This window comes from Lissotriton vulgaris, chromosome 6 (assembly GCF_964263255.1).
Source record: "Lissotriton vulgaris chromosome 6, aLisVul1.2, whole genome shotgun sequence".
NCBI lineage: Eukaryota > Metazoa > Chordata > Amphibia > Caudata > Salamandridae > Lissotriton > Lissotriton vulgaris.
In genome coordinates this window covers 1,253,235,096-1,253,259,561 of record NC_141694.1, presented here as the reverse complement: position 1 = coordinate 1,253,259,561, position 24,466 = coordinate 1,253,235,096, and the positions used below count along the sequence as shown (strand labels likewise).

The following is a 24,466-nucleotide window of genomic DNA, read 5'->3' as shown; positions in this document are numbered from 1 at the left end:
TTCATGCTGATAGATGGGACCGCTGCCTGAACCTCATAGGCGCACGTCCACCATCTTTGCCTCCCTGGTCACGCCCCTTGGATATTTCTTACTTTTAACGTTAGGTTAATTGTTAAATCTCTGAAAGCTTTCAGAGGTACACATTAGCACTTGCCCGTAGTGTGGCTGTCTACTGTCATTGTGACTGTCTGCTCACCTGCAGCTACATCGCTCTGTGATTCACACGCATCTTTGATACCTGGCAGCTAAAACCTGGAACTCACTTCCCACTCACCTTCGCCTTACTCAGAACCACCTAGCATTCAGAAAGCAACTTAAAACTTGGATATTCGACAAGTAATTCCCCACCCGTCCTCAAGCGCCTTGAGACCCTATGGGTATGTAGCACGCTATATAAATCTCTTGACTTGACTTGACTTGACTGTGTGTTGCTGTCCCTCCATCCCTCACTCCTACAGACACGAATGCACACAGACACCTATCACTGGAACAATTATGAGTGATCAGTATTATAACCTTCCCACTTGCCTCTCAATTTGTCTCATGTTCTCCTACCACTAGTTTTTCATAGTTTAGGTCAAGTTTGTGGTGGTTTTTCTGTTAACCTGAAATTTCTCAACAAATAATCAAGGCACTGTGAAGATTTTGGTCTGTGAGCCATTTGGGAATAAAACCAAGGGGCTTATATCTGGGCAGACCTATCACTCTTACTGTGTCTTACTGTACAGCTCAAGATGGCGACTAAACGTATGGAAATCAGAGTTGAGTACTTCAATATTAACATTCTAGCTGAACTGTCAGACTACGTTTCACTGAACATGAACAAAAGTAAACTGACAGTTTTCAGCCATGTCTGCCATCACTTTTTTTTGTGAAAAGTGAGTTTTCCTTAGCAGGTGGGATATATCCAGACTTGGGTCTTGAGCCCGTTGTGCCTTATGACTCAAGCTGCACCTTAACGATGAGGGCCAGCAATTCATAGATTGGACTGAGTTACTTATATTCCCTTTAAGAGGTGACCTAGCTTTACAGTTCCTTCTGGAATGTCCTTTTTTGGGCAGATCCATGACCTGTTTACATATACTTGTACCCTGTCTGTTATTACGCAGAGAAGTTAGCAATGATAGAATGGGGTTTATTTATGCCAGAGTAAGTACCAGTGGCTGACCTCAGTTCAATCATTCCATCCATTATTTGTTTTGTGATGTCTACATATGAAATACCAACAAATTCATGTTTTGCAGATTATGCATAAGGTCAAAAGAGGTGCCCACAGACCATTGCCCCGTTGATGCTTGCTTAACATAATTGTCAAAGACACTAACTTCGTTGTGCCCCATCCCCACAATGGAGGCTACAGCCCATAACTGCTGTAGTTAGCCATTAGTGCTAGAATCATGTTCCTACAGAGCACCTGACTCTAGCATTTCCGGCATCAATGCTATGCAAGTGGAAGCCTTGTGGTTTTTTTTTAATATTGAAACTTGAGTTTTCCTCTGGTTCCTCTCTTTATTGTGTTTCAGCAAAGGAAGAAAAATTGACTCCTGGTTGACTCTGACACTTGAAATGAATAATTAAACATTGTCATAAGGTAGGCATTATATGCCTGACCGTTGCAAATTCAACCTGTACTCGCTTCCATAGGCAACCATGATTTAAACAAAGGGCATGCCCCCAAGCTTCCTCTGTTGCTGCAAACTATAACCTGTGCCATTTTATTTTGTCCCATAGGTGAGAGAAAATATCCATTAGTTGTATTTGTTCTGATCCTTGCTAGCATTTGTAGATCCCACAAAATTCTGTACCCATTCTCAAGTTTAAGACTACTAACCAATCATTCACTGTAGGTATTTGAATCTGGATCGTCTGTACCATATTATGAGCAGCAGTCCCTCCGTTGACTTTTTTTGAAATACCATTTAAAACAAATGATTTTTCAAACCAACATAAGCCAGTTTCTCTGTGTGTGTACCTATGCTGTCCTTTAGACAATCTGGATTACCGAGAAAATAGGGATTAGGTTGGAAATTTAAATAGGACGGATTTTGGATCATCTAAGAAACTTCCAAACTTTAAGTCTAGCATGGTACAGTAACATGGATTTTCCCCCCAAAGTTTCTGGTACAGTAAAGCATTTAAAGAAAACAACATCTCTTCGTGGGTAAGGCCAAATGAGCAAATAAGTCACAATAACTTTGTTTGCCCTCTTGACAAATCAGAAAGCCTGCATATCAGGATCTGTTTGTTAACTAAGGTGCCTGGTCCATGCTCTAGTATGAATGGCCTTTGCCTATTCGAAATTGCTTTTACTTGTCCATTAAACAAAAGAAAAGGCAAATTTTTTTTCATCGAGTAGGCTCATTTTTCTCATCAAATATGTGAAGCCAAGCCTTTTCTAGATGTAATTGTTCTGTTGTTGCTTACTCTAACTTTGTAAATGATGACTGAAAGATAGACCCTCTCAGTCACAATTTCACTTGCACTGAACAGAATGAAATGTAAGTGGGATGAATTATCTGACATTAAATATGATGTTAGCTGCCTCTATTTTTCTCTTTTCCTCTAAATATTTATATAATTTATTATACTAGTGTAGAGCCTGTTTCCAAACACTTCTGAATTCAGCAGATAAACAGTTTGGTTCTCAAAGTGTGTGAATGTAGACGTTTGTCTATGAATTGCTCATTTTTATCAAGGCACAAAATAAAGAGGATAATTATTATCATCACAGACCTTTATTTGATTATAATTACATTTTCAGAATCAAGAAACTTTATTTGGTTGCAGAAGCAGCCATAAAAGTGCATGATTGCAAATAAAAACAAGGGTACATATCCAGCTTCTCCTTGAGATTTTCCAAGGCTAACAATATGTCAATAAAGTGCATAAATGCAGTAAAAGCAGACTTACATATCCAGCTTCTGTTACATAGGCTAACAGTGTGTCAAATAAAGTGCAAGTTGCGACAAAAACAGACATAAATATCCGAGATCACCTGAGCTTTTTGAAGAAGCAACAGCATACAAGCCTAATAACACATATATCGTCAATGTAGCAGCATATAAAAGATTAAGCAAAAAAGAGGAGTTTAATCAAAGTGCATTGTGCCCTAGGAACGCACTGCAGCAGGCAAGAAGGAACTTACACAAAAGCAAGTTGTATCGTCAGATACAGATAACAGTTGAAGATGGTATTATGCATGAGTACATTGTCTAAAGTTTCTAGATTTCATAAAAGGGACTAGGAACATAATTGTAAATCTTTTATAAAAATGTCAAAAGAAAATAAAATGGAACATGGATTGACCAGAGGTATCAGTGCAGTGGGAAATTCTAGATTTGAGGTTCTGCTGATAGCCTGATGGGAAACAGAACAGGTATTTGATCATACCAGCCCTAAAACAAAACAATAACGAGCTTTCCCATCTTTCTCCAACATTGCACAGATAGCTAATAAGGGTATTTTCAGGGCTAAAGTATAAGTAAGCTGCAACAGTCGATTTAGATGTTTCAATATTTAGCCTTTGAGCTTGTAGTAGGACTTGTACTACTTTTATCCAAGGGGCGTGCATGAAGCAGCGTTGGAAAAAGCGTGACTTAGGCCGATATCTTCAAATTACTTCTTTACATATGCCACCCAAGGGATGGTGAGGCCTCTTTCACTAGCTAAACTGTTGTTAATTATGTCTAATAAGCATAAAAGAATAGATTCAAAACAATACTTAATTTGAAATACTACTACACATTAAATGAATAACTACAGTATATCGAATTTAAAATTAATTGAGCTGCGTAACTATTTTAAGAAAACAACGCACTGAAAAACAAACCAGGGCACTTGATAGCATGCGCAGAAAATAAAAAGCAGGTTTACGCTGATAAAATCCATGCAATAAATATTTGTGCTTAAAAGGTTTGTAATATTTACAAAAAATAAATAAAATGGATCAGAGACTGAGCTGTAGCCACATCACTAAGACAAATTAAAATAGAATCTTCATACTGGCTCAAGGGAAAACATAAATGACACCTTATTGATCATAGATGACATTTAGACAGCAGAGACCTTTCCCAAACATTAACCAATGACAGGTAAGATTTGGTTCCTTCACTTGTTTGTATAATGGCATAATATCCTAATGTGGGTTTCTCGATGGCCTCCATTTCTTGGTTTGCAGTGGATAATCACATAAATAATTGTTTGACCATAACACTATCACCCATGGCAATCCGATGATGTAAGACAACAAATCTGGTCTACTAAGGGCTTCTGCAGTGTTCTTAACAGATTTCAGCTAAGGTACCTTAAGACCTCCTTCACATGCTAGACTGTCAATAATGATCTGACCATTCAAAGAAGCATGTTGATTTCCCCATACTCTAAAATATATACTGGTATCTCATATTGGTAGGAAAGTGCTTAGATGACTCATTTAAAATCTTCAAGGGAGAGACAAGGGACATTAAGTGTTATGTTATTTGTCTGTTGAATACTTAAGTCATTGCTATATCTCCGCAGTAACCAAAACATCTGGCATCTGTTAATTCTCCCCTAATATCCTTCCGCTACTCGTATTAAAACTTGCCTGCTATTTCCCAACCTCTACCCTCCCGTTGTTTATATCTGACCCCCCACCCCCACACCCAAAACAAAAAAACCTAGAACTGGCAGGAAAAAGTTGCCATCATTGGCCAAAAAAAACCCCACCAAAACTTTTTTTATATATTTTTAAAATAAGTCTTTCAGTTATACATATTCTCATCTTAATTATAGATAAGGTAACAAAAATACTGCTTACACTTTTTTTTTTATAGCTGAGCAACATGCTGCACTCAAGCCACACTACTCTACAACATAGTTTAGACACATTAGCAAAGCAAATAGCTCTGGTTAAACACTTAATGAGGTTTCAAAGGCAAGAACTATTTGTGTTGCCACTGTTTGTTTAGAAGTGGCCTTGCCTACTGTCTTTATTATAGATAGGGCCAATGGCTCCCGTCGGCCATGAGGTCTGAATTCCAGAATTGGCGACCGTGTTCAGAAGACTGGTTAATATTGGGGCCCATAATTCTGTATTCTCCTTGTACTGGTCAATTGGGCGCCCATCGGGTCCAGGCGCCTTACCAGGGGCCTATCATTAATAGCACCGATAACCTCTTCAAACGCAAATTTGTTATTACCTGAAAATAGCTGTGGAGGCTCCTGCACCTTAGTTTCTCCCTCGGTGTTCAAACAGTAAATACGTTTAAAGCGCTCAACCCAGGTATCAGCACTTATATTAGTACTTAACCTATCAATAATGGCATTATTATGTTTATTAGTATTTACATTTGCCCAAAATAATCTAGCATCTTAATTTGTGCAGGCTGCTTCCTGATTAGCCCATATTTCCTCCCTGATGGCTCTTTTCTGCCTTTTATTGCCAGTTTATACACAGTTCTACCACTGTCTATACTCAGCAGTTTTCTGGGGACACTGTTTAGAGCACATCCCAGTCCTTTATTGTCCTCTCCACGTTCTTTGAACCAATCTGATTGAGTGCTCTTTTAGATCATATCAGCGGTCTGAATTGTAGGCTCATTAATAGTCACTAAGTCATTATACATCAAATCAGAGTAGGCACTAGTTGTAGAGGCATAGTCGGATATGAATACACCTCCACGTGAGCATTAGCCCCTATCAATAAAAACAAACTTTTCAGCAGGGAGTTCGGAATATGATGACAATCTAATGTATCTTTGACTTAACCAGGCCCTGCTTAAAATGTAATTAAAACTAGGAAGGACAAGAAGAGATCTGTTTCTCAAGGTGGAAATAATAAAAAAACAAAACCTCAATTTCACTTATCCTGCTGGCAGGCTGAGTTGTAAAAATTAATTGGGGTGGGGGAAAAAAAGGTAAACGTGTTAGGAAGAACTACCCAGAGGATTTGAGTTCATGGACGGTTAAAGGGAATTGCTCTGACCTTGAGCACTTTAGATATTCGGACCAATGTTAGCTGATGGTGTGTCTGGGATGCAAAAACTATGGTACCCATCCCAGGTGATACCACCATCATACAAGATTTCCTGCATAAGAAAAAATCACAAATTTAACAACATAAGCCAACCAATCTGCATCTGATACCTTTGAATTAAGGCCCAAACTGTTATAGCCTCCTAGATTCATCCACAAGTTATCTCTGATCGTATTTGACCTGCTCACATCCGACTGAACTACATTTTTGTAAACCAACCCATAGTTGCTAATATAATTATTTTTCAATCACATAACGTCTTGTACGTGAGGAAAAATGGTTTAAAACTGGAATGCTTTGATATTCAGTTGGGCAAGACTTATGTGCCCGTTCAATAGCACAGAACATTTGGCCGGCATAAAAGAGGTGTATCAATATAAGCACATGGAAAGAGACTGATATTATTATGCAGGCTTACATTATGGGGGTGTTTATGAATAAATTGTGGGGCAAGTCAGAATAATTCCAATTGATTTTCACACAGTCTCCCCTTAGTCGTTTGTTGCTAGGTCTAATTCACTATTCTGACCAGTAGTATATTATTATAGTATGTGAGAATAAAATTAGTATGTTTAGTGAGCCAGTGCACACCTTGTTTTTAGGTCTCGCCTGAGACAGCACATGCACTGTCTCTTCGAGACATTTAGTACTTGGCTTTTAAAAGTGCCACCAGAGGCTTTTGATGGCCTACAGCTTGCGTTCACGAGCTCGTAGACATGCACAGCTGCCATCTGTGTTTTTATTGCTGTCATCAGGCTCCTCTGCTCACACTCCCCCCTTCCTTCTCCCCCTCACTCTTCGTCCATTTCATTTGTGTCTTCTATCCCTGTGAATGCTCCTGCTTCCACCAGGCACACACACCATCAGTCGTCAGTGCACGCTTCCACCAGGCACACACACCACCAGCCGTCAGTGCATGCTTCCACCAGGCACACACATCACCAGCCGTCCGTGCACGCTTCCACCAGGCGCGCGCACATCACCAGCCGTCAGTGCACGCTTCCACCAGGCACACACACCACCAGCCGTCAGTGCACGCTTCCACCAGGCACACACACCACCAGCCGTCCGTGCACGCTTCCACCAGGCGCGCGCACATCACCAGCCGTCAGTGCACGCTTCCACCAGGCACACCCACCACCAGCCGTCAGTGGACGCTTCCACCAGGCTCACACACCACCAGCCGTCAGTGCATGCTTCTACCAGGCACACACACCACCAGCCATCAGTGCACGCTTCCACCAGGCACACACACCACCAGCCGTCAGTGCACGCTTCCACCAGGCACACACACCACCAGCCGTCAGTGCACACTTCCACCAGGCACACACACTACCAGCCATTAGTGCACGCTTCCACCAGGCACACACACCACCAGCCGTCAGTACACACTTTCACCAGGCACACACACCACCAGCCATCACACACTACCAGCCGTTGGTTTATGCTTCTGCAAGGCACACACCACCAGCCGTCAGTGCACACTTTCACCAGGCACACACACCACCAGCCATCACACACTACCAGCCGTTGGTTTATGCTTCTGCCAGGCACACACCACCAGCCGTCCGTGCTAGCTTTCACCAGGCACACACACACCACCAGCCGTCGGTGCACGCTTTCACTGGGCACACACACCACCAGCCGCCCGTGCACGCTTTCACCAGGCACACACGCCATCAGTGCACGCTTTCACCAGGCACACACACCACCAGCCGTCAGTGCACTCTTCCACCAGGCACACACACCACCAGCTGTCAGTGCACGTTTTCACTGGGCACACACACCACCAGCCATCAGTGCACGCTTCCACCAGGCACACACACCACCAGCCGTCAGTGCACGCTTCCACCAGGCACACACCACCAGCCGTCAGCGCACACTTCTACCAGGCACACACACCACCAGCCATCAGTGCACTCTTCCACCAGGCACACACACCACCAGGCGCACACACCACCAGCCATCAGTGCACACTTTCACCAGGCACACACACTACCAGCCGTCACACACCGCCAGCCGTCAGTGCATGCTTCCACCAGGCACACATCACCAGTCGTCAGTGCACGCTTTTACCAGGCACACACACACACACACACACACACACACACACCACCAGCCGTCTGTGCACGCTTTCACCGGGCACACACACCACCAGCCGTCAGTGCACGCTTTCACCAGGCACACACACCACCAGCCGTCAGACCACGCTTTCACCGGACACACACCACCAGCTGTCAGTGCATGCTTTCACCGGGCACACACACCACCAGCCGTCAGTGCAGCAGACAGGCTCTTCTCAGAGTTTTTTGGTAAATATGTGTTCGATGCCTGGGAGGGAGTGGATCGAGTTTCCTTAAACCATGCTGAGTATGCAGGTGCAGTGCATGAACTCCTGTCTGAGTGAGTCATGCTGCCTGGGGCTCACTCACTCCACACTTGTAAATTGCTCCTGCATCAGGCTTTTTCTCATTTGCAAAGTTCGGCGCATGCGCACAGCTAGGCAGCCCCCACTCCCCCGGGAATGACTGCTTCCTACAACCAGAATGGAAACCACATTCAGAGCAATGAAAACAAGTTCATTTGATGCAAAGAACTGTTAACAAAAACCAGGTCCAGCTATTGTAGATCTGGCAACTTAAACAAAATGGCAACAAAAATTAAACAAGCATTGGCATAGCCAATGGGTCTCGCTTTTTGGACCCTATAAGTATTTAGTTATGCAGCAGAATCTCCTTGGTGCAACAACACCAACTGTTGCATGGCTAAGCTCTTATAAGGTCCCAAATGCGACACCTATTGGCTATGCCAATGCTTGTTTAGTTAAGCTGTAGATTCTCCCTCAGAGGGCTGTAAGGGTAGAACATTGGACATAACTACCACGTAAGGGCAACTTTCTGGGGGGAGATTTTACTTTGGGTGTGAACTCCCAAACTCCTGCAGGCCCGATCCATCTGCTCAAGTTTCTGTGGATTCAATTGTACGGTCAGATGGTTGGTCCACAAGCTCCTTCCCTCTTGGTTATTGGTAGTAATAACTGAGGTTGTTAATGCCTCAGGTGTGGTACTGGAAAATAAAGAGCCTCTCGGAGTAAGTTGTTGCTCAACTGCTCGTGTACTCATCTGCGCAAGTTTCTGTGGATTTGAATGTACGGTCAGAGAGTTGACCACAAGCTCCTTCCCTCTTGGTCAGTGGTAGTAATCACTGGGGTTGTTAATGCCTCAGGTGTGGTACTGGAAAATAAACTGCCTCTCAAGTGTGAGTTGTTGATCAACCGCTCGTGTGAAAGTGGATGGCCAAGGCATGATGTTGAATGTTGAACGAGGCAATTGGTCTTGTTGAATCCCAAATAAAATCAGTACATTCTCCCCCTGAACACCGCACAGGAACATGACAGTGACTCTTCACATGAAACTCCAAGGAACTCCTGGTGGGACAATTCTTGTGACTGGCCAGTTTCTTGGCTTTTTCCTTTTGACTGATGGGCCACAATCACTAAGGTCAAAGAGACCACTGCCTCCCTGAAGTGGGGGCGTGGGCTGGGCAATGTTGTCTCTGTTGCAAGCACCTTCTGTTGTATTACTGTCTGTATTTCTGGCAGCAAGAAATGTCAGCTGTGTCAAATGTGAGCCGTCATTCATCTAGGTCTATTCCTTTAGAGTTGGCCCCAACAGCTGTCGACAAAAAGGAGTCTAGTCTTGTACTGTTTGGGTCTTACAGGCTTTACAGCCTGAGAGTTTCCTCTTCCCCATGGCAGCTACGATAGCAGTTCAAATAGGGCCAAACAAATCAACAGATCGGCGTATGGTACAAGTGACCTAATCAATTGTTTTATGATACGCAGGGTTCATTAATTGGTCAACAAGATGATAGATCAGCACAACATTGAAAAAAGCAAAGGACTCAATACCTTCAGGGTGGAGTTGAAACATCAGTTTAAATGGAATAATCCACTAGTCTCATTTTCAGAGCCAAGATCCAAGGGATGTGGCCCACCCCAGCCTCTTTCGGGTGAAGATGAGCCTGTTTTGTCCGGACTTTGCCCGGGCATGTCCTGTGGGAAATTACAATGTGCTAAATTGCGCTGAGTCCCCCACCTCCAACAGCAGGCAGCTGTGGAGACTGTTCTTAGAAGTCCACGCAGCCCACTCCTTGGTGACATTGTGTCCCGCGTTGTGGGAAATTGAGTTGAACATTGGAGCGCTCAGGTCCCTGTCTCCAACAGCAGGCATCAGTGGAGTTTGGCCTTGAATTCCAGATGGCCCCTTCCTCCGTGATATAGCGATAATTATATATTGTATGTTCTCCCATAGCATTTGTTCACTCAGTGGCAGAATCCTAGCCGCTACTGATGATCATAACTGTATCTTGATACACTGCCTATTGTCATGGAGTGTAACGTTGCAAGGAGGGACTATTTAAACAACCCTATCCAGTTAATCCTTTTATTTGGTCTAATTCGTCCTGTGCCACTACCTGATTTTGTGAGCCCCCCAAGCGAGCAGCCTCGCTCCTGGTTCCGCCAACTGCCTTCGTTCCACCCACTTCTTAACCCCTTCGATGCTATTGACGGAACGGTTCCGTCATGAGCGTCGGTTGGCCTGTGCTCATGGCGGAACCGTTCCGTCATGAGCCCGTTGGCTCATTAGAACGTTCAGCACAGCGCAGGAATCTGCGCCGCGCTGAAGGTGTTAAAGTTTTCCCTCTGCACTGGTGTTAAGGAGAGGAACCAGATGAGTAGACTATCTCTATGGCTCCAGTCTTTTAGTTGTGCAAGGGTTATATGGATGGGTCTTGAAGGTTTTTTAGCCTTATTTTACCTTCCATGAGTGAAGAGAGGCCAGAGTTTCCCTTGCATACAGGCGTATTAAAGATGACAGCAGAGATCAGTAGATGGCAGTTTTCCACTGTAGTTGTTACTCAAATAGACATGAGGTGAAGGGTCTTGCCTTAAACTTAATCATATTTACTACTGCAAAACTACATCCTGAAACGTTTAAGGTGGATACTTTCTGAATAGATGTGTGCACCCTACCTCGTTAGTTGCAGCTCCTCTTTATAAAGATGGCACTTATCTTGATGCCACTGGAAAGAAGAGTTGTCAGAAATTGCCTCTTCACCTGTTTCAAGGCAGGTTTGACCCCATTCTGGCTGCTTTTGAGAGCAAAATCTGGTAATGATTTCCAGACTTTCGCTCTCTTATCAGTTGAAATGTGGGAAGGGTTTTCACCATTCCATAAATCTGCAGAAGGCTAAAAAAACTGTGGAGGGTTAATTGTATTTTCAGCAAAGAATTAGCACAAATTGATATTTATTATTATTATTATAATTTCCAAAAGCATATATTTTCATTTAGTATCTGAAAACAAATCATTTACAAATACTTTTATGAGGTCATGCACATTTTTTGTGTGCTGAACCCCACTTCTTGCTGCACTAATGTATTCCACTAGTTTGACAGAATTTGCCTGGAAAACAATAAAAAATGGTCACAGTACCCGTGGCGGTCTCTTTATGTGATATACCACTAAGTGGTTTTATCATGTAAAGAGTCCAGAGATTCCTCCAGAAGTGTACAGGGCTCAACATAAACCCAAAGTGCTCTATTTGTTGTAGTGTAGTCGAGTAGCCTTAGGGCTAACACAGAGGAGTGTAAGACATTTGTTATGCACACGGTAACCAATAAATGAGACCCAACTCAAAAAGGAGACCCACACCAATTTTAGAAAAATTTGCTTCTTTTCAATATTATTTCAAGACCAAGATATACGTTCCAAGGTAAGTATGTTTTTCACAAGAAATACTTTTTGCTTTAAAAGTGGACACATCCTGTCGGAGGAAGGGACCGTCCGCCACAGGGGCGGAGGTCCTGTGCGTCAAATTAGGATGCCTCCGCCACAGTGGAGGGTGCATCCTGCATTTTTAACATTGCGGCGGGCGGTGCTGAAAGCACCGGCCGCCGCAATGCTAAAAATGCATGTTGTGCGTTTCAAAGCACAACGTGACGAGCTACAGGAAGGAAACTGGTCTATTTAATGTGACAGAGGAACCACCAATGCTAGAGAATACAGAGTTCACCAGTTATTCATAGCTTGTCCAATATCTGGCATGAGAGATAGTTTCCATCAGCCCCCCCCCCATTTGGCGGAACTTCGTCATCTGGAGACCTAAGAGAGATGACGAAGTTCCGCCAAATGGGTGGGCTGATGGCAACTATCTCTCATGCCAGATATTGGACAAGCTATGTATAACTGGTGAACTGTGTATGCTGTAGCATTGGTGGTTCCTCTGTCACATTAAATAGACCAGTTTCCTTCCTGTAGTTCGTCAAGTTTGCATTTAGGGGTGTGGAGCAAATCTGGTCTTTAAATATTGCCCCCTAGACCCTCCCCCACCATTTTGTTTTTAGTTCAAAGCACAACATGACAGGCAGCGGTGCCTGCCATGTTGTACTTGGAAACAACCCCCATTTACAACCCCCCCCCCTTCACCCTGGGGGCCCTCAACGGGCCCCCAAAGCAAAGACCCTATGCCTTTCCACTGCGGCAATGCTGCCGTGGAAAGGCATAGGACCGCCAGCATCGTAATATGATTGGCGGTATCTCGCTGCCACCACCACCATATGTGAGCACTTTTTGCGACCGGCGGAAAAGCGAAGGACAGTCTTGCCGTCCGCCGCGGACCCCCAGCCATCCTGATGTGGCCGGGGGTCATTTCAAGGAGAATGGCGGACGGATTGCCCCCGCCAGCCCGGCAGAGGCAATCCGTCCTCCATCCTAATCGACCCCTAAGTGCAGTTTTTCAGGTCAGTAATGTTAACCTATGAGAGAAAAATAAAAATGGGGTTTTGCTGATCAGTATATGAGTTACAGTCTTGATTTTCAGGATGAAGAATCGTCACCAGGCAAGGTACAGGTAAGTAGGAAGTCTGCCCCTCCAGTGCCACAGGGGCGGCTGGGTGCAGGGTTTAAATTCAGAATCTGGTGCCAATGTCATCCAATGGAGAAAGGGGGTAATTGAAGAGATGCTGCTCACAGGTGAGTAGCAGTCTCTGGGGCTTAAGGTAAGCACAGGAGGGGCACAAGGCAGCACCAAAAAAAAACACCCTCAGCGGCTTGGGGCGGCCAGGTGCAGGTTGCTAACACCGATTCAGGCGCCCAATACAACTCAATGGGGGAGATCGGTTTTGAAGAAAAGGCGGCAGGCTCAGGCCAGAAGGCCAGATGAAGAAAACCCACAGCTGTCCAGGTAAGTAGTCCTACTAAGGGACTTAGGGACACAGTTGGTGAAGCCCTCAAGGTCCTGGGGCTTCGGGTGCAGGGGTGTCCTTTGGCATCTGGACCAGCTTACCGGGCAGGTCAAGCTCTGGGGTAGTCTTCGGATTGAGGTGGAGCCCGGCAGGGTTCAGTCCAAGGTGGACTGTGGCTCAGACCCTCTGGGTAACTCAGGCCGTGGGAGTCAGTGGAGAGGTGGGTCTGGAGGTGGTTTTGCAGTTGCTCAGGACAGAGTTCTTTTTCTTTTACAGTTGGTTTCTTCTTGAACAGGTCTGCTGTTCTTGCGGGATATTGATCTTTGTTGAAGGCAGGCAGTCCTCACAAGGCTTTGGAGGTTGCTGGACTGCAGGATGGATCTTCTTTCAGCACAGGATCACCGAGGGCTGTAGGCAGGCATGTAGGGCGGGGCCAAGTCAGTTGGTTTCTGCAGTCTTCTCTGCTATTACGATGCTGTTGTTTTTGGCTCTTCTCAGGTCGTCAGGAATCTAATTTCAGGGTCTGGGGGTGCCACCTAAATATTAGCTTAAGGGGCGTTATAGTGACAAGTAGGGACCAATGGGTTCCTTACCTGGGGTGTCTACACCCTCTATTATGCTACCCTGCTGTGAGAAGGGAGAGCATAGCCTTTGCCCTGATTAGATAAGTCCCACTATCTTCAAGATGGTTGACACTGAAAAATGTGCTTCACTTTACCTCCAGAACCTGAAGTGTGAAGTTGGCGAATAGGCACGCTTCCTTTTCTTCCTTGAGGTTTCCCGCAGGGTTTCCGGCCAAAAGTGGGGGTTTGAACCAGGGGCTGCCATCTACTGCTAGCAGCAGAGGCTGTGGTCGCATTACAAAGGCAGCAAGGCATTTGAAGCTTCCCTCATGTTTTAATAAATCCAACACTGGCATCAGTGTGGGTTTATTAAGAGGAGTTGTTTGGTACCAAACTCTCCTGGGTTCAGTGACACCATCATGATGCTGAAGAACTAGAGTTGTCAAGTTTCCAGCCCGTGTACTCTCTATAGCTTCCCTGGCACTTACAATATTAAGAATAGACTTAAATATTGGATAGGCATATCTACTCATGCAGATATATCCACAATTGAGAAATAGTGCACGCTACCTTAGGGCTGGTAAGGCCTGCTAGAGGGGTGACTTACCCATACCTTAGGAAGTGCTGCTTTGACAAGGCACACAGGCAGTGTGCCATATCGACTTGTCATTTTTCTGAGCACCAAGGCATGCAGGCTGCAGTGGCAGTTTGCATGGCCTTGGTGAGGGGTCCCTATGAAACCCTCTTCAGTCCCAATGTCCTAGGTACCAGGGTGCCATCTACTATGGACTTACAGGGGATCTGACGTTGTCAATCGTGGTACAGTTTTATGGAAGGAACTCTGGCACAGGGGACCTAGTTGGCAGGGACCCTGTGCACTTTCAATCCAAAACACAACATTTTCCAGGCAAGAAGTGGGGGGCTAACCATGTCAAAAGAGGCACCTTCTTGCACTTTTGTCATGTTTGCTGCTGTCTTCTCTATTCCTGCTGACTTTGCACTGGTCATTGGATGATTGGGGCCTTGGGGCCCTGGTCCTTTCTGTATCCCCTATTTTTCCCCTCTCTCTGCCTGCTCTTTGTACTTCCTCCCTCCCTTTTTCTTTCTTTCTGACCCCAGACCCCTTTTTGTATTGGTTCATTGGATTGGCAGTGCTGGGTCCAGGGATGGAATTTCTACCCCCTCAGAAGTTATTTGCTCGTATTGTCTTCTCTCCTGCTCCCATTTCTTGTCATGCAGCTTGAGAGTGCCTCTGTTTTGTATTATGGTTTGTTGAAAATCTAAAACAAAGACTTCAAAAACAAAAAAGAAAAGGCCAGTGGTCAGTCTCTGTGCATGTTGGAACTTGGTTGTTCTTTGTTAAATCCCTCACCAATTATTTCCGGGTTCCTTTAAATTTAGTATCTTTTGGAATTCTTGGATGATCAATAAAATAAATCCCTCACTTAACTCAAATTACACAGCCTGTTATCTGCCAAAATATGTAATAAAAAAAGCACATCAGCCAGTGCACGTTAGTAAAGTGTATTCAGGCTTATTACAGTGAAGGTTAAAGCATGCCTCAGAAGAGTCTTTAAGGTATATCTTACAATGCCTTGACACTTTTTGAATATTTTGATCCGTAGGCATATTACATTCCTTTGAATGGACGTTATTGCTGTAGTGAATACCTCTTGTTTGGTTTTCTTAAGTATTTTTTCATCAGGTTGTGTAACAAAATGCAAGGGTAATTATTTTGGTAACCAAGAACAAGTCTACTTGGATACAAGTTGAAGACAAATTACTGTGGGGATGCCATGGGGCCCCATCTTACTAATCAACCCTGTGTATTACCAGTAGCATGATATTTTGTGCTTTGTTTTGAACTAGCAATACATTTACAATCCTTTACGCACTAGCTAGCGATCACAGGGGCCTGTTCAAATTCTATGGAAGGCTTGAGCGGCTTAGTCACCTTTTTGAAAGGAGGCATCCGCCAGTTTGGCATCTTAATTTAGGGGCTGATGTAAAGAATATTGTTGTCAACCCAAAAGCTGACTTTTTATGATCCGGATTCTCAACAGTTCACGTGAAATCACGTGACCACAAGCTCCTTCGTGCACGAGCTTGCATTTCCCCACAGGCTTCCCCCTGCCAGCAGCAATCGAAGGCATCCGCTGCCCCCCCCCATCCCCCGCCGTCACTTATTCACGCCGTGACTTCAAAGGGTTCCGCTGCCCCGCCCCCTGCTTCCCGGCCATCTGTTCCCCAGCACCTCCCCTCTCTCTCCCCTAATTATTCATTTACTGCTGGCCGGCCGGCACATCTAGTTTTCCACGGCTTTCGACTTGAAAGGAAACCTCGCACACCAAGCCTCTCACACCAACATTTGTCTTTATCTACTCCCGATATGCTCGTTCCCTCCCTTCCTCCCGCTCTTTTATCTACTTGTTTGTCTTCCTGTCTCATTGTCCCTCCGTCTGTTTGTGTTTCCCTCTATCTCACTGATTCATTTGTTTGTCTTTTTGTATATTCTTAGTATCCGGTTACCTCTGTCCCAGGGTCATCTCGTCTCCTGCGTTCTTGCTTGGCTATCACTTTTGCCTTCATCTCAAAGCCCCGTATCAGTGCCCTGCCCTGTGTACCCGTCAGGATCTATGTCTCCCTGTCCTAGTGAAAGGGCCCAAATGCTTCCTAGTAAAGCTTCATTGTTGAGATGTGCAGTCTGTGCAGCAGCAAAGAGCAAGTACATCGGAGCTGAAGGGAAAGGTGTTCTCTCCAGTGTGCGCCTCGAAGACCAGCTCGGCCTCTCCCACGAGCACGAGGAGTGTCTTATGTAGGTTACGTCAAGGTGAGTGAACACGGGATCTGGCATGTACACGCAGGTGTCACGGTGATGTTTACACGTGTCACAGCTGCTTGGCAGTTCCATATGACGTGGGAGGTGACTTGTCAAAAGCAGTTTCAAGACCACGTTATTTGAAAGTGCGGCTGTCAACAAGATATGCTGTCGAGCAACACAAACATTTATTATTCAACAGCATCCTTCAGTGGCCCTCATGCGCGAGAATGGCAGCGGGTGCGCGGAAAACATTGCTAATCACAGAGGAGCCGCAAGGTGGCCGAGAAACTCCACAATAACTTTTTGAAGGGATCTCTTGGGGGAAAGCAAGAAACGCCTCGAATTACACATAAAAACAGAGGAGAGGGTGTTCGTGCAATGCCAACAATGAGCAGAGGGTTGAAATTAGAAACTAGTTTTTTAAAGCAGCCGCTCTTAATCCTAAACAAAGTCGGCTACAGGACCCACCCAGCTCTATTTTTACATTATTCACATTTTTTAAGCAGTGCGGCAGCGGCCCCTAATCACCAACAAGAGAGGCCGGGCCATTATTTCAGTGTTTACATTTGCTTTGCATTGTTTCCCTATACATAGTGGGCATCATCACATGAAAAATGTTTCATTTCTGTGGTGCAAACATATGGGCAGCCATCTCCCTCGAAACAAGCGCTACACACCTGCCGCTATATATATATATATATATATATATATATATATATATATATATATATATATATATATATATATATTTACATTGGCAGCCCACCTTCAAGCTTTAAAGTCGGCTACTCTCTTGCTGTGCTCTCCCAGTTCGCTTATAGCCCTCCCAGTGCAAATCTTGCATCCCCCCCGCCCTTTCTCTGCGCATCGAGCAAGGCACCATCCACGTCCTTATTTGGAGGGGGAATGTTTAGAGCCTTTTCTACAGGTCAATGGCCTGCAGTTGAAGAACACCATGGTATCCCAGAGGTAATACTGGAGGAGAGAAGGAAATACGAATGGGAGAGGAGCAGTTATTTGAGGACTTTAGAAAGGTAGAATTCCAATCTTGCTTTGCTATTCGTTGATCTTTATGGTTTTGTCACAACAAAATCCTTGCATGCAATATTTAAAAAAAATATATTGATGAATGTTTTCATTAGCTATTACCGCTTTGCACTTATATCTTATGAATAATTGCCTAGTTTGTGTCCTTCTGCCCTCTGTTTCAATCGTTTTTTGTGTCCTTCTGCCCTTTCTATCCCTCGTTTTTGTGTCCTTCTGCCCTCTGTTTCAATTGTTTTCCCCTTGTTTTTCGTGCCCTTAACCCCTCTATATCCTTCGTTTTTTGTGTCCTTCTGCCCTCTGTTTCAATCGTTTTTTGTGTCCTTCTGCCCTTTGTATCCCTCGTTTTTGGTGCTTCTGCCCTCTGTTTCAATCGTTTTTTGTGTCCTTCTGCCCTTTGTATCCCTCGCTTTTTTGTCCTTCTGCCCTCTGTATCCCTCGTTTTTGGTGTCCTTCTGCCCTCTGGCCTGCAAACTATCCCTTCCCCCCCTGCCCTGCCCACAAAACTACCCCGACCCCAGCCCCCCTACCCTGAGCCCTGAACTCCATTCCCTACATCCCTAAACTACCCCGCCCTGCATCGACTTCGTAAACTGTCCCTTCTCTGTCTGCTTTGAGCCCTACAACTTAAGCCTAGGCCCAAATGGATGGATGGGTGGATTTTTTGGGTAAAGTTTTACTTAATGCGATTTTATATAGCGTGAACTTTACCCGAAGGTGTCAGAGCACTTTACATAAGAACCAGTTGCAAAACATAAGGACTTTGGATTACATGCGTTTGATAAAAGATACAAATATAAAAAATGTTTAAATGTCTTCACGCAAAGAAGACAAAGAAGAGACTGTTGATTATAGTTATCTCTATATATATATGCGTGCTCACTCACAACTCATATGCCTGCTCCCCCTCCCCGTCCCCATCTGCTAGCCTGAACATTCATTCATTCATCCACCCACCCACCCACTCATCGATGCATACACCCATCCATGCATCCATCCATACAGTCATCCGCCCATCCATGCATACACCCATGCATCCATCCATTCACCCTCCCATCCATGCATCCATCCATGCATGCATCTATCCATCCGCAATGCATCCATTCATCCGCCATGCATTCAAGAACCCATCCATGCATGCATTCATCCATACACTCATCCATCCAGCACATATCCACTCCGCACCACCACATTATCACTCAGCACCACCACAGCATCACTCAGCACCACCACAGCATCACTCAGCACCACCACAGCATCACTCAGCACCACCACAGCATCACTCGGCACCACCACAGCATCACTCAGCACAACTCGGCACCACCACAGCATCACTCAGCACCACCACAGCATCACTCAGCACCACCACAGCACCACCACAGCACCACCCCACCATCACTCAGTGCCACCCCAGCATCACTCAGTGCCACCCCAGCATCACTCAGCACCACCACAGCATCACTCAGCACCACCACAGCACCACTCAGCGCCACCCCAGCATCACTCAGCGCCACCCCAGCATCACTCAGCGCCACCCCAGCATCACTCAGCGCCACCCCAGCATCACTCAGCGCCACCCCAGCATCACTCAGCGCCACCCCAGCATCACTCAGCGCCACCCCAGCATCACTCAGCGCCACCCCAGCATCACTCAGCGCCACTCCAGCATCACTCAGCGCCACTCCAGCATCACTCAGCGCCACCCCAGCATCACTCAGCGCCACCCCAGCATCGCCACCCCAGCATCACTCCGCGCCACCCCAGCATCACTCAGCGCCACCCCAGCATCACTCAGCGCCACCCCAGCATCAATCTGCACAACCATTCAACAACAACTGGTTCAAATATGTTCTCTCAATGTATCAAGCTTTATTACAAATGTCACAAAAAGATGTTAATATTTCACTTCTGTTCTTGGATTTTCGTCACAATAAAATACACTGAACATAATCTTCACAAAAGTTATTTACAAAAGTTTAAGCTATTGCCATTATAAATTACAATCACTTTTATTTAAATATTAATTATTTAAAAAAATTAAAAGCCATTGTTATTTGTAATATCAATACATCTAAGTCACGTAAATACAACATATGGCGGATGGCGGATTCTGCCCGGGCTCATGCAGCGCCCATAGGAGAGCGGGCTTTGGGGGGTCGACTGAGTTGGTCCCCAATCACAACGGGCTGCGGGAGCAGACTGCGAGCGGGAGTGTTACACAGTGTTGCACAGGGACCTGCATGAGTGCACGAGGCTATCGGCGAGGAAAGCGAGAGGCACACTACAATGCCTAGTCAGGCGGGAGAGGCTGCAGCCTAGGAGTTCTGGCAAACTTGTGGGCAACAGTGAGGATCCCTCGGCGGACGTGACTCCCGGTGGCCCCCCTCATGCTGTTTGTCGGGGCCCTGGGAGCGGACCTGCGGAGCTGACCGGCGGAACTACTGCCTTCTTGCGGTGCTGGCGGGAATCGAGGCTCCCCGGTCGTGCATGGGGTCTAACATGCAGCCTGCCAGCAGGTCACCGCATCCTGAATATTTCACTTTTTGACTGGAACCTCGCTGATTGCAAAACGCGATGGCGGCAAAACTGCACTCCCATCAATAAGGTACAGACTGAGCTGACCATATCTAAAAGGTATTTCATTTACTTCACTCGCTTCACATTTTTAAAAAACCGCCACATATGGCACATTTTTAAACAGCCTTTGTTCAAAAGGGCAGGGGTCACTAACTGAATCTATAAATCTCCGCCTGTACCTCCAGATGCCCACAAGGCTCCTCGACATAACTCCCCCTCATAGGTCCACCGAAACAGAGATAACACTCCCAGAAGGCTAAGAGCGGGGCTTACTCAAATAGAATGTGAAACTGCCCTTCCCTGCTCTCAAAGCAAGAACAACAAACAGAGGACTACTTGCTCTAACTCCCCTACTTGGCGGCCATTTTAGACTGGTCTCTCTCAGTGGCTGCCATCATGGACTAGTCAATCTCACTATTGGATCACTATTGGACCTAAGAACTGGCCACATAGACTAATTTCAACTACCGTGCACTTTACTTTAATTAGCCGGTACTGACACTTTCTTGTGATAGGGTCTGCCTTCTATTGCAGCATCTTTACATTAGTCGTCTTTTTATGTAATTGTGTTTTTTACCTGTAATGCACCGACTTCTACCTCATATATTTTTGGGTGCTCACAGTTTACACTTTCGTGTGATCGGGTCTGCCTTCTATTGCAGTATCTTTACACTACTAGTCACTTTCATCATTATCTGAACACACACTAAGAACTTTGTCATTTTAGACTAATCCCAACTACAGAGTACTTTGCTCAGTGATGTATCTACACCTTCTTGGGAAAGAATGCCTGCCTATTATTGCAGTATTATATTTCTACCTATATTTTGAACATTTGTAGTGCACAGATTGCTACCTCATTTATGAAAGAATGTCTGCCTATTATTGTAGTATTATACTTCTACCTGTATTTTGAACATTTGTAATGCACAGATTGCTACCTCATATACCTATTAATGCAGTATTATACCTCTACCTGTATTTTTAGGTCTCGCCTGTCGATGCGCATGCGCATCGAGCAAGCGAGACTATGGGGGCTTATCCACTCTTTGTCCAACTTGCAAGGAATCGTGGCGATTCCTTGCAGTGCCCGTGACTTTTAAGCTCAATGCGCATGCGCATTGAGCTTAAAAGCGCGTGCACATGCCCCCAGCCGCCTGCCTTGCCTACTCTCCCGCCCCCTCACTGCTTGATTGCACGGCCGCTAGGCCGTGCCTCCCCTACTCCTCCTCCTACTCTCCTCCCCTCGCCGTCTGTTCCCGCACTCCTCCCACACCCCCGCTCCGTGTGTCACTTAAACCGCCTGCCTTGCCTACTCTCCCGCCCCCTCACTGCTTGATTGCACGGCCGCTAGGCCGTGCTTCCCCTACTCCTCCTCCTACTCTCCTCCCCTCGCCGTCTGTTCCCGCACTCCTCCCACACCCCAGCTCCGTGTGTCACTTAAACCGCCAGTGTTCCCTTCGAGTTGTGGTTGGTGCAAGCAGTCTTCAAGTCCCTCCTTTTGGAGATTGTTTTTCGGAACAGATACGGTATCATTGGACGACTTTCTTTTAGGCTTTGTTCTGTCCCCGATAGAGCATTTCCTTTGGCATGTGTTTTTTAACGCGTTTTAGGGTTTGTTTTGTCTTCGATAGCAGAGCATTTCCTGTAGCATGCGTTTTCTAACTCGTTTTAAGCTTTAGTTTGTTTCTGATACTTTTGTGTCCGATAGCAGAGCATTTCTTGTGGCATGTGTTTTCGAATGCATTTTAGGCTTTGGTTTCTCTTTCATAGCAGAGCATTTCCCGTACTAGGTTTTTTTTCTAAAGCGCTAGCCTTTTTTTCATCTCTGATGGCAAAGCATTTCTCCTGTTGTTCGTAAACATATTCTATTCCGTTTTCGTAAGCGCTCGGCTTTCTTTCATTTACGATAGCAGCGCATGTTTTTGCGTGTTTTTAACGAGCACATAATTTCACTGCACAGCAAGCGTTATTTTGTTTTGCTGGAGCGGCTCTTATTTACTGCGCTTATTAATTTACGGACCCAGTACTTGTGCTTTCTAGTTGCCGGCATGTTAGCTTTTTCCCTAACTGGCTCTTTATTGTTACTCCGTGGTAACAGATTTATTAGTGGACGCTGTGTGTGCGTCCTCTTACCGCTTTAGGGATACTTTGCTGCACCTTCTTCTGTTTACTATGGTTATTTTCCTTTTTAACTGTCTCCCCATTGATTATTTTCACACACAAGTCATTGCGTCACAGTTTTACCGGAGAGGGCACAGCTCTCTCTAAGACACAGCTCTTCCTCTGCTCTCAACACTTGGGCCCAGTGCGAGGAAGGGGGTAGTGTTATTCCTTAAAAAAACCCTGTCCGTTCTCATAATCAAACTCACTTACTTCACACAGCACGGAGCGCACCACGCATTGCAAATAAAATTTGCTTTTTTATTATTAAAAACACAAAGTAAATCTGCAGGAGCAGGGGAGCAGGGCTGCTCTAGCTCGTTATTATTAAGGTCAACTTAACATCTGCCAAATGTAAGATCTAATTTCAAAATTAAAGGTGCTAGCTGCATACAGTATACCACAAGTGATATGCAATTATTAATATAGCAGCACTATCAGTTAACCTGTTGGTGCAGGGCTGCTGTGGCTCAGTGTTATCTTAGGGCATCACTGTAGAAAGCTTATGTTCATGGGTCAGTGCGTGACATTTTTACCAGGCAGCCTCGCTCTCATCTCGGGACTGGGGATGGGTGGGAGTGAGGAAACTGGGGAACAAGGGGGTACCGTCATTTCTCAGAGGCCACCTGTCCAATTTTATAAAACATGTTTAAATCTGCAGGCAGGGCTGCTCTGTCTCATCATCCTTTGGAAGTCAGGGAGTCTGGTTTAGATGCACTCGGACCAATATGGTTGAATTCATAGTAAATCTGCACACAGGGCATGTTCTATTTTAGTTTCATGAAGTTATCATAATTAGGCATCAGTGTACTAACTAGTAAAGTTTATCTTCACACACAAGTCAGTGGGTCACAGTTTTACTGGTGTCTGGCTGCTCTCTAGGATCAGTTCTACCTGTATTTTGAACATTTGTAATTCTCAGATTGCTACCTCATATATTTTGATTGCTCTCTAGTGTCACTCCTACCTGTATTTTGGACATTGGTAATGCACAGATTGCTACCTCATATTTCTTGGTTGCTAATTAATATCACTTTGATCTGTAATTTTTGATTCATGTAAATTGCTGTTTATGCTACCTCATATTTCTTGGTTGCTAATTAATGTCACTTTGATCTGTGATTTTTGATTCATGTAAATTGCTGCTTGCACTTGTATCCTGCCCTTATATACTATCAGTATTATACCTACTCTTACACCTTCTACTTTGGAATTTACCGTATGTATTTGCTCTACTGCACACTCTTACATCCTGGTTATGCTGGTTGATCACTAGTGCCACTTTGGTAATTTATAACTTATTACTGTGTAACCTACTGTATGCATTTGCTTTTCTGCACATGTGTACCACTATAGTGCATTAGTGCATTCTCCCATACCCACTTAATCCATCATCGCAACATGGATCCTATCGGCAATCACACATATAAAATCAACTACCCACCATCACTCACCAAAAAAGCCGCCAAACGCTTTAAACACAACTTCCTTAGGTCACACCCTGAAACTCCCTTTGCTGACACCTACTTCTCACCGGTCAATGGATCCCTGAACACTGATATCATCTTCCACACCACACGCAGAGCTCAATGGAGAAAAGCGTTCCTCACCCTACTCACCGTCTCCTCCACCAGGAAATCCGCTCACAGCCTAACTCTCTCCATCACACCATCCCAAGTCTTTCCAGGCAGAGCCACCATCACTATTTACAATAACGGGATTGTCCTATCACAATCCACAGACAGGAACCTGGAACTGCTAGACAACTTGTTCCCCACTTTCAAAGAACACCTCTCCAATTCACGGACCAACACTCATATCTCCTCCAGTCCCACCAACCATGATCTCACAGCTACATACTCCTCAATCAGGGACACACCTACCACCCATGACCTCCCATCCCCCACCCACAACACCACTATCCCAATTCAGCACTCAAGCACAGACACAGATCGCTCCCCCTCATACGCCACTCACACCCCCGCCCCTTCTACCAACTCGCGGACCTCCACACATACCTTCAACACTCCTAT

The 24,466-nt window shown here is 45.2% G+C and overlaps 1 protein-coding gene across 2 annotated transcripts in view; it reads left to right on the top strand.

The window, feature by feature from the left end:
* Positions 1-24,466, top strand: part of LOC147708712 (uncharacterized) — a 260,521-nt gene that overhangs the window by 21,486 nt on the left and 214,569 nt on the right. The gene's annotated exons all lie outside the window — the stretch shown is intronic.